Source organism: Limulus polyphemus, unplaced genomic scaffold (assembly GCF_000517525.1).
Source record: "Limulus polyphemus unplaced genomic scaffold, Limulus_polyphemus-2.1.2 Scaffold1563, whole genome shotgun sequence".
Taxonomy (NCBI): Eukaryota; Metazoa; Arthropoda; class Merostomata; order Xiphosura; family Limulidae; genus Limulus; species Limulus polyphemus.
In genome coordinates this window covers 7,933-17,067 of record NW_013667173.1, presented here as the reverse complement: position 1 = coordinate 17,067, position 9,135 = coordinate 7,933, and positions in this window count along the sequence as shown.

Below are 9,135 nucleotides of genomic sequence, written 5' to 3'. Positions count from 1 at the left end.
CGGAACGAAGTTACGGAAAGTTAATTAACAAACGGAGACGTAACTATAATATTATTTAATTATTTGCTAGAAAGAGCTGCTAATAATGTTGATGTAATGATCGAGAGACTTTGTGTAATATATAGAAACAAAGATATGAACATAAAGATATAAATATGAGCAGACAGTCAGTTCAGTAATAGTAAATGATTTAATGAGTAACAAAGGTGAATTCTGAGAAGTTCAGTGAGTTGATTGTTAATGAGAAGTTAGTTCAATGTCAGGAAAGTTATTTAGTGTTAGACAACGAGAATTATTACGTTTATCTTGCCGTTCAGTTAGTTTGTGAGTTACATGTTTGTTTATCAATCAAAGTTACGTAACTTAGGCATACTTACCACAGTCTCGAATTTTCTGTTCAAAGTGTAAACGTTTTTAGTGAATTTAGGCCTACGAATGTGTATAAGTGAAAATATCCTGTAGTAAACGTTAAGTAAGAAATAGACCCTTTTTATCATTATATAAACTGGACTTAGCCTTATTCTTACCAAATAATCCGCCAAATTATAGGACATATCATAACACTTGTATCAGAAGTAGGGTTATTTTGGTGAAAATAAGGTAAAACAAAACTAATTAACAAGTTGAAAGAATGGCAACCAATCCCCAAGCGAAATTGAAACACTATTAGCAATAATTAAACTGTTAAAAGAAGATGAAGAACAACAAGAATGAAACATAACACTTGAAGAAAAAATAAGAATAATATTAAATCTGATTGCAGACAAGATGCAAAAAACTATTGGTGACATACGGAGAAATTACAACAACAAATTTGAAAAAAATGCAGAAAGACATCAAAAATGTAAACAAATACTCTAATGACAACAAAAATACTGTACAAAAAAGACATCAACAAATTACAGAAGACATCAATAAAACACAGAAATACTTTAATGAAAAAACTGAAGAATAATATGAAGTCAACTATAGAATAAAACAGTTGAGGAAAAGAATTGGTAAATGCAAAACACAAACCAATCACATCTCTTTCTACACCTACCCAAGAATTTTAACATAAAATACTTTTACTATAAAATATTGAATAGGACATTTAGTTAATCCAAATCCATTACCACTACTCATGTTGCTGCAGGACCTTCCTGGACTACTCCAGACATGTCACTACTAAATCCAGTTTCATAATTTAGCTGGCTAGTTCAACAACATCATCTCATTGAGAAACTAATGAACTCTGGTGGAAAGTTGCAATGAGAGGTGCATAAGACTCAGTTCTAAATACTTTTTAAGTGAACAGATGAAATAATGATTAACAAGATATTCATCTAGCTGCAATTTAAAAGAACAAGCTTTAACGACATTAAGTAACCTTCTAGCTGAGAGCTGTAACAACTATCAAGCATAGGTAGCTGCCTTATCCAACAGGTTTGGAGTGACACCCCAGAAGGAGATATCCAGAGCAAGGTTCTGGAATAGGGAAAGAAGAGACCTTAGCCAAATTTGCAGGAGATTTGGAAAGGTTTGGCTAATTCTCTTTCCTGGCTGCTCCTTATGAAATGATGCTGTTACTGGTTTATCATTCAAGTTCCATCATCAATTGTAGAGTTCCTATAAGGTTGTACACTTATTTTGTTTCATCCTAATTTTCATATCCTTATCTGTTATGGTATCTATAAATCTGTCACATCTCAATGAATCCACCATTTCACGAGTAGTGTCCAGGCAAGATAATTTGGCAAGTCTTCTCAGATCTTCTGCAAGTTCAACTAAGTATCTTCTTTCCTCTGAACATTTTTCCAGAACCTTTCTCTGGCTATTTCTTTCTAGTACAGTATTGTGAACCTGCTGGATAAGGTAACTATCAATGTTTAGTAGTCGTTATGGCTCTCAATTGGAAAGTTACTTCATATTGTGAAAACTGGTCTTTTTAACCAGGCAGCAAGATAGGTGGTTTGTTATTCACTAATACACCCATTCATTTTGAAATTATTTCAAACTGAGCCTAGTATGGCTCCAATTGTATCTTCCCATCATAGTCCATTGGTTTCTCTATTGGCTGATGTTGGACTGGCCAGCTGAAGTTTAGAACTGTATTTGGTAGTGTCATAGCTGGAGTAGTCCAGGAATGTCCTTCAGTAACAGGTGATAGAGCAATAGTGGTAAGAGATGTAGGCAAGATAAGTTATATTTTATATTTTGTAGTAGATGGTAAAATTATTAAGACAAGATCAGGAGGAATGAGGAAGAAAATTTACAGAAGACTAAAAAGAACCTGATAGAAAATTAGATAAAAACTAAGAAGAGGGATAGAAAATTAAATGAAGACTAAAAAGAGGGAGACAGAAAATTAAAAGGTTGTGTTGCGTCATCGAGGTCACGTGACTGGTGTGGCGCTCTCTAGTTTCTAGAACTATCTTGTTCCTTCAGGAATGCTCTAGTATTTACTAGATAGGGTAGGCTGGTATATATAAGAGGTTGGCAACGTGACGCGACAAGGGGAATGTAATGTGTGTGTAGATAGTGGGTAATTGAACTGCAGTCAGAAGTATTGTAGACGTTCGTTGTTACAGCGTTTGTTTAGCGAGATTGTTGAAGTTGAGTGTATCGGTAAAGTTATATTCGGAAAGAATAAACCAGTTTTATTAAGTAAAGACTTGTGTCGTTAAAGTTTCGTCGGAACGAATTTACGGAGGGTTAATTAACAAACGGAGACGTAACAGTTGGAACTGAGCAATGATGCTGAACTGGTCTGCTAAGTTCTGTAATGTGATAACGAAATGGTGTAGCTGGAGTGGGCCAAGAAGGTCATAGGAGGGAGAACAATGGTAGCAATTATATACAAGATGGGTTTTCCTATTCAATTTGTCATAGTTATTGATTCTTGAGGTTAGAGTTCCTGAACAGATTCAGAAAGAAGTATAGCTGTTTAACACTTGCATTTGCCAGTTCAGTTTCCAAGATTTTTAGCATTTCGTAGATGTTATTTCATTTTTCATTTTATTGGCATGGTTTTGTGCTTCGTTTTTTACTTTGTTGATCTTGTTGTTATACTCTTTTTGCACTTCATTGATGTAGTTTTGAATTTCTTTAATTTTATTGTTACAATCCTACTGTTTATTGTCTATGTTTTGTTTTGTTTTAATTCAGTATGTACATTTTCTTAATGTCTTTCATCAAAATGATTTTGGATTTTTACAATTATTCTGAAAATATTATGTATTGTGCTTCTAAATAAACTATTAAATTTTAACTTTTTACTTCTAATTTTCTGTATCTTTTTTGTCTTGGTTTTCTTTCCACCATTTCATCATTTCTAGCACATTTTCGATCTCATTTTGAGCATGTGTCAACATCTTGATGTTAGGTTTTGATCACATTTTATTTTTTTACCAAATAATAATATTTCTGACATCAACATTGTAAAGGTTTCTGCCGTGGTAGGTTTTTGGGTCATTCAATAAACGCAATACTAAATAAATAAATACAAGTATTAAACCAACCTCATATTATTTTTCATTGGCTCAGGTTGCCTATTTGCACTCCATGGAACTTTTCGAATTTTTTGTTTTCTCGATTTGCAATTTGACGAAATTTATGTCACAGTCATGAAGTTGCTCCTCATTCAAGTTCTCAAGGATTTCAAGCAATCAGTCAACCAAACTCGGTATCAGCTATTGTGTAGAATGTCACTGAGTCCAACCATTTGAGGAAATGATTCAGATCCTTCTTCATCTTCCCATTAAATACTGGCACTTAACCTGTTTTGCTTAATTAATCATCTTTGTGTGACAGTAGTGCAGATAGATAACTGCTGCTAGAATCTCTAAAGATGTATGGCTGGCACATTGATTAAAAGTGGCCTTCCTCATCCTTCACAAATCCAAGTAATATGGAACTTGAAATATGTGCTTTCCTCAGGTAAAGTAATCAGTAGAAAGCTGCAATGAATTAGGATAGAGATTGTTTCTGTATTATATTACAACTTCATTTATCACAAATAGTCTTAGAACATCATTAATGTGTCTTGCTAACTTGGATTGCTCCTGAGTGGCCAAAGGATCAGCAGGATTGTGGTAAGATGTTGGCTGCTTCACGTGGTAGTAACAGTTTTACTTAGTGGACTTACACACTATATCTCAATACTCATTTACGTCTCTGACAACCTCTACAAATACTTTGGATGTCTGGACTGGTTAATGAAAGCAATAAAGTATTTTTGGTCTTAGAACCCCAAGACTAGTTATTAATATCCTGACTTATCATTGCTGCCCTTTGCTTTGCCATACAGAAGGTAATTATTAGAGGCCGACTAACTCTCACCATGACTGGCAAAAGCCATTAATTTAAGATAGGGCCTCTCCTGGTTCTTGTCGAAGTCATAGATTATTCCCCATCTCAGCTATATCATGGTTAACAAAAGCCCTTGCTTTAAGAGAGAGCTTTTCATAGTTCCCTGTCAAACTCATATATTATTCCAACCACTCCAACTGCATAATCTTTCTATCCACCATAACATATATTTGATCTTACAAAGCAATATTCCATGATTACGACCTGCAAACTCAATAACAGATAAAGAGCCAAATGAAACAAAGAAAAATAACCAAAAATAAACACTGGAAAAACTAAAATTACAGCTTAATTGCTTAGTCTATAGTATTCACACTTAAAACTGAAAGTAATTTGTGTAAATGTCACAATTATGAGAAGATAAAAATATTTATTTGCAAGAGAGAAATTGTACTTAGTGAACAAAGAAAACATTCAAATACTAGAATGGAGTAAAACAAAGGTTTTAATTATATATGGACATTACGTTTTAGTACTTTACCATATATTGGTCAGTCTTTACATATCAATGAAACAATATGTCAGCAGGGGAAGTGAAAAAGTGTTATATTTCTTCACACTAAAATGACAAAAAATAATTGTGTTTATACCACATTGTTAAACCAGAACAAAGTCCTGATGTGGTATCCCCCAATCCTAGGTCACCTACATCAATTATCATTCTCTATTAACGTGTTCAAGGTGAAATGAACTCTTAGTTCATGCTAACTTGTACAAACTTCTGTACCTTGTGTATGAAAGCGCATTATGATAATATAATAGTAAATTGACAAACAAAGATTTATGAGCACAATGAAGGGATTTAATTTTGGGGAATATACTACATAGAAAACAGACCAATGTTCAGTGCAAACATTTAGTATGTTCCCGAAAATAAAACTACTTCATTATGCTTATAAATTGTTGATTGTCAATTTGCTATTAAACTTCTATATCACCCCTCATTTGAAAATGGCCCACTCCTCAGGAGAGAGATGGCACAGAACTTACCAAGCAAATACATCTCTATTGAAATGACCCCCGTGGTCTATAACTTTAGCTTAATACGAGGATTATTACGAGTTTATGACTAATAATGTCCTATTTAAAAGAGGAGATGGGGTTACTAACTGTAAAATAACTGAACGAAAAATTTAGAAAATATATATATCTAAATATAGATATACCATTTTCTAGTCATTAAAGTATAAAAGTAGCAGTTTTCAATTGTTGTAAGTGATGTTTCAACTTCCATGTCAATACTTTCATTACTAGCTTCTGTCTGAGGCAAAACCAATAGAAAATTACACTAAACAAAACTAGAAACTGTTCATTCTCATAAAAGAACTCATTTTTGTGCACATAACTAATTACTTTCATTATTTGGAATTGTATTCAGATGTATTAGTGCAAAGCATATTACATATTTTCTTATTTAAATTTTAGTGTAGCATATACATAATTGCTACTGTGCAGAAACTACAACACAGAATACCATATCTCTACATAGTATAGTAAAAGCTTGATTTTCAGTCTATGCCGAGATATCGTTCAGAAGAAGTTTAAAGTTTAAAATATGGGATATCTATTGTATTAAAGTAATTGGAAAACAAAGGAATATGGATCAATTTGGGGTACCAAGACCACTCAGAATATGCTGCAACAATTCTTACCCCAGACTTGGTAAGCAAAGATTAACATTTTGTAACAGGTGAAAATTCACAAGCATAAATGTCATTGGCAAAAGCTACTCACATATCCAGGTAATAGCGGGCAACATAATCAAGAAGGATTTCATTTGAAAACGAAACCAACAGGAAATGAATTCGCATCCCATTTACCTGTTTCATACATCAAGCAGCTAAAGCATAAAGTGAGTGTTCATGCTATTTCATATGAAGACATACTGGTTAAGTCACTGGACATAGTACCTATAAATTTTTGTGGGATCCAAATGTTGAACTGGTCGCTGGGAAACCTTCAACCTCATACAAGGAGGAGTTATGTGTTTTGGACATGACATTCTAATGATAGAACTATTTACAATGGAAAATACATTGCAGGGCTATTTTCAAAATGCACGGTCATCAGATATGGAAGGATGGACATAGCAAAATGTACAATAACGATGTGGTGAGACTCCAACATCGTTTCAATATAGCATACTAGAGTATAAAACACTCACTGGATAACTTAATACTCAAAACTATCCTTTTCAAAAATTCTTATTCTTGGGCTTGCAAGAAATAATAAAAGGCATGTTAAAATACATATATATGTATCCATATATATATATAACCAAAATATTAATAATTAAATGCAAGGTTAAAAATTTAGTCATCATCAATTTTCTATTGCTGACTAGAGAGAAGGCAATCACTCGTTGCTTACATGTCTGTTTGTAACTGAATAGCAGAATTGATTGCTACTTTTGTCATGTACCCAGAGTTGAAAGTGCAGAGCATGTTCACTGGCATATCACAAGTTTCAATTTTGGACCTTCTGATCTGCATGCAAATTAATTGCCTAAATCTGCCTCTTAATAACACAGAAAGAATGAACTTTTTGTATTATTAATTGAGATATTTGTTGTTGTTTATAAAATAGTGTTACAGTAGGGAACTGCAGTAAATTTTAATCATAAGGTTGTCTTGTCGGTGTTTTAGCATATCAGTAAAGAATTATGTCTTGATACTTAATGATTAGCCCAAGGATTTCAAATTAAAGATACAGCAGTTCAGTATTATGAACATAAACCATATGAATAATTCATTCTTCACAGTAAACATACTATTTTTTACAGTATACACTTGTAATATGCACCTAAAATGATATATTATACCCTTAATATTAAAGGTAACAGTAATTAATGTTTGCATATGAAAGGCAAATAATCTATTAAATATTCTTAATAATCATATTAAGAGGTTTCTGGCTTTATCAACAAAGTGAGAATATATAGGAATTCACATCGAGTAGAAATGTTGTAAATGGTGTGTAAACATCTGGATGAGGAGCAACAGGAGGACTGGGATACAATTGCAATTCCGAGTTGTTTCACTGATTTGACCACATGGAGAATCAAATAAACCATAAGATGACGTTCAATACTCATAAGTGATCTGGAACCGATACTCTGACCACATACATGTGCCAACTGCATGATAAGGCCTACCCTTCAAAGGCAACAGTAAATTGAGAGGATATATTCGTAGAAAAGTTCATGGAGGGACTTTCTAGAAAAAGCTGTGAAGCACGTCCTGGGTGTGAGGGATATCTAACTCACCTTGACAGAGGCAATTCCCATCACGATCTGGTATGATGTAGTAACTTTGGGCTGGAAATTTGAGAGAAAAAGTCTGCAATGACAACTTTAGTGACTATACTCCTCAGACAGACTAACATATTCGGGTACGTCCACCACTTGACCTTGAGTCATACACCCTCACATTCCGATACTGTGATTCAACCACACTGGTTTTCAGTGAATGTGCAAGGCTATCCAGGGATTGTCATTGGATGAGATACATACCACCGCCAACAAGACAGTTATGAATAAGACATCAGTATTCTGTGAATCAAGGTAACAATCAGCTGACGTAGTTTGAAATTCCGAAACTATTAAACATCTGCGTTTTACATGAGTGTGTCAGAAATATGTATTTTATTTGTTTCTATAAGTAATAGTAATAAGAATAAACAAGGAATGCGTAAAGTTAGGGTACATGTAACCTTCCTCCACTCACTGTTTTTTAAATTTAATTATTATTATAACAGAAGTTGAATTGTACTGAAATGTTTTATAACATAGATAAATATTGTTGCGTCAGCGAGGCCACGTAACTAGTATCACGCCACCTGTTTCTAGAAATATCCTGTTCCTTCAAGAATGCCCTAGCATTTACTAGATATGTGTTAGTCTTGTATATATATAAGACGTTCACAACGTGACGGGACAACAGAGGTAATGAGTAGTTGAACTGCAGTCAGAGAGTATTGTTGAAGTTGAGCACGTGAGACGTTCGTTGTTATAGCGTTTGCTGTAGTGCGACTGTTGAAATTAAGTGTATCGCAAATTTATATTCAGAAAGAATAAACCAGTTTTATTTAAGAAAGGACTTGTGTCGCTAATGTTTCGTCGGAACGAAGTTACGGAAAATTAACTAACGAACGGAGACGTAACAATATCTATGTTTAAAAGGAATCACTGTGAAAAGAAATATCAAACTAATTGACGTGTAACCATTCAGCATTGAAATGAAATTCCAGAAGTAAAAGTTACATAATATCTTATAGAATAACAATAATAGTGCTGAAATATGCTTTTAGTACAAGGCGTTAAAGGCAATTTTGCACATTCTGTTGCAAGGCGTATTAAACAGTTTCAATATCCACTTACAGTTTTGGATGTATTGGCTACATTGGTGTGGTTTTCAAGATCAAATCTCCGAATATAAGATAAAATTAAAAAACTGTTTGTTTGTTGTTAACACTGAGGGGACTAAAAAACGAAATAATTCACAAAGGCCGAAACAATATAACAAGTGAAAGTAATTATAATGTGTGTGTTAGGATTGTTTTATTGTTCTCTGGTTTCTTGTTACATAACATTCTAAACATTCACTGTTTTTAGAAAATACGGGAGATTACAAAAGTCAGCGCTTTTCTATTGGACTCTTATGGGGTAAAACACAAATTTCTCTTCTTTTTTTCCCATTTTGTGCCAACATCATGTCTAATATTATTGGGCTGTCGAATGAGCGCTTTACAGTTTAATTTCATATTGATTTAAGGGTACTTTAAATA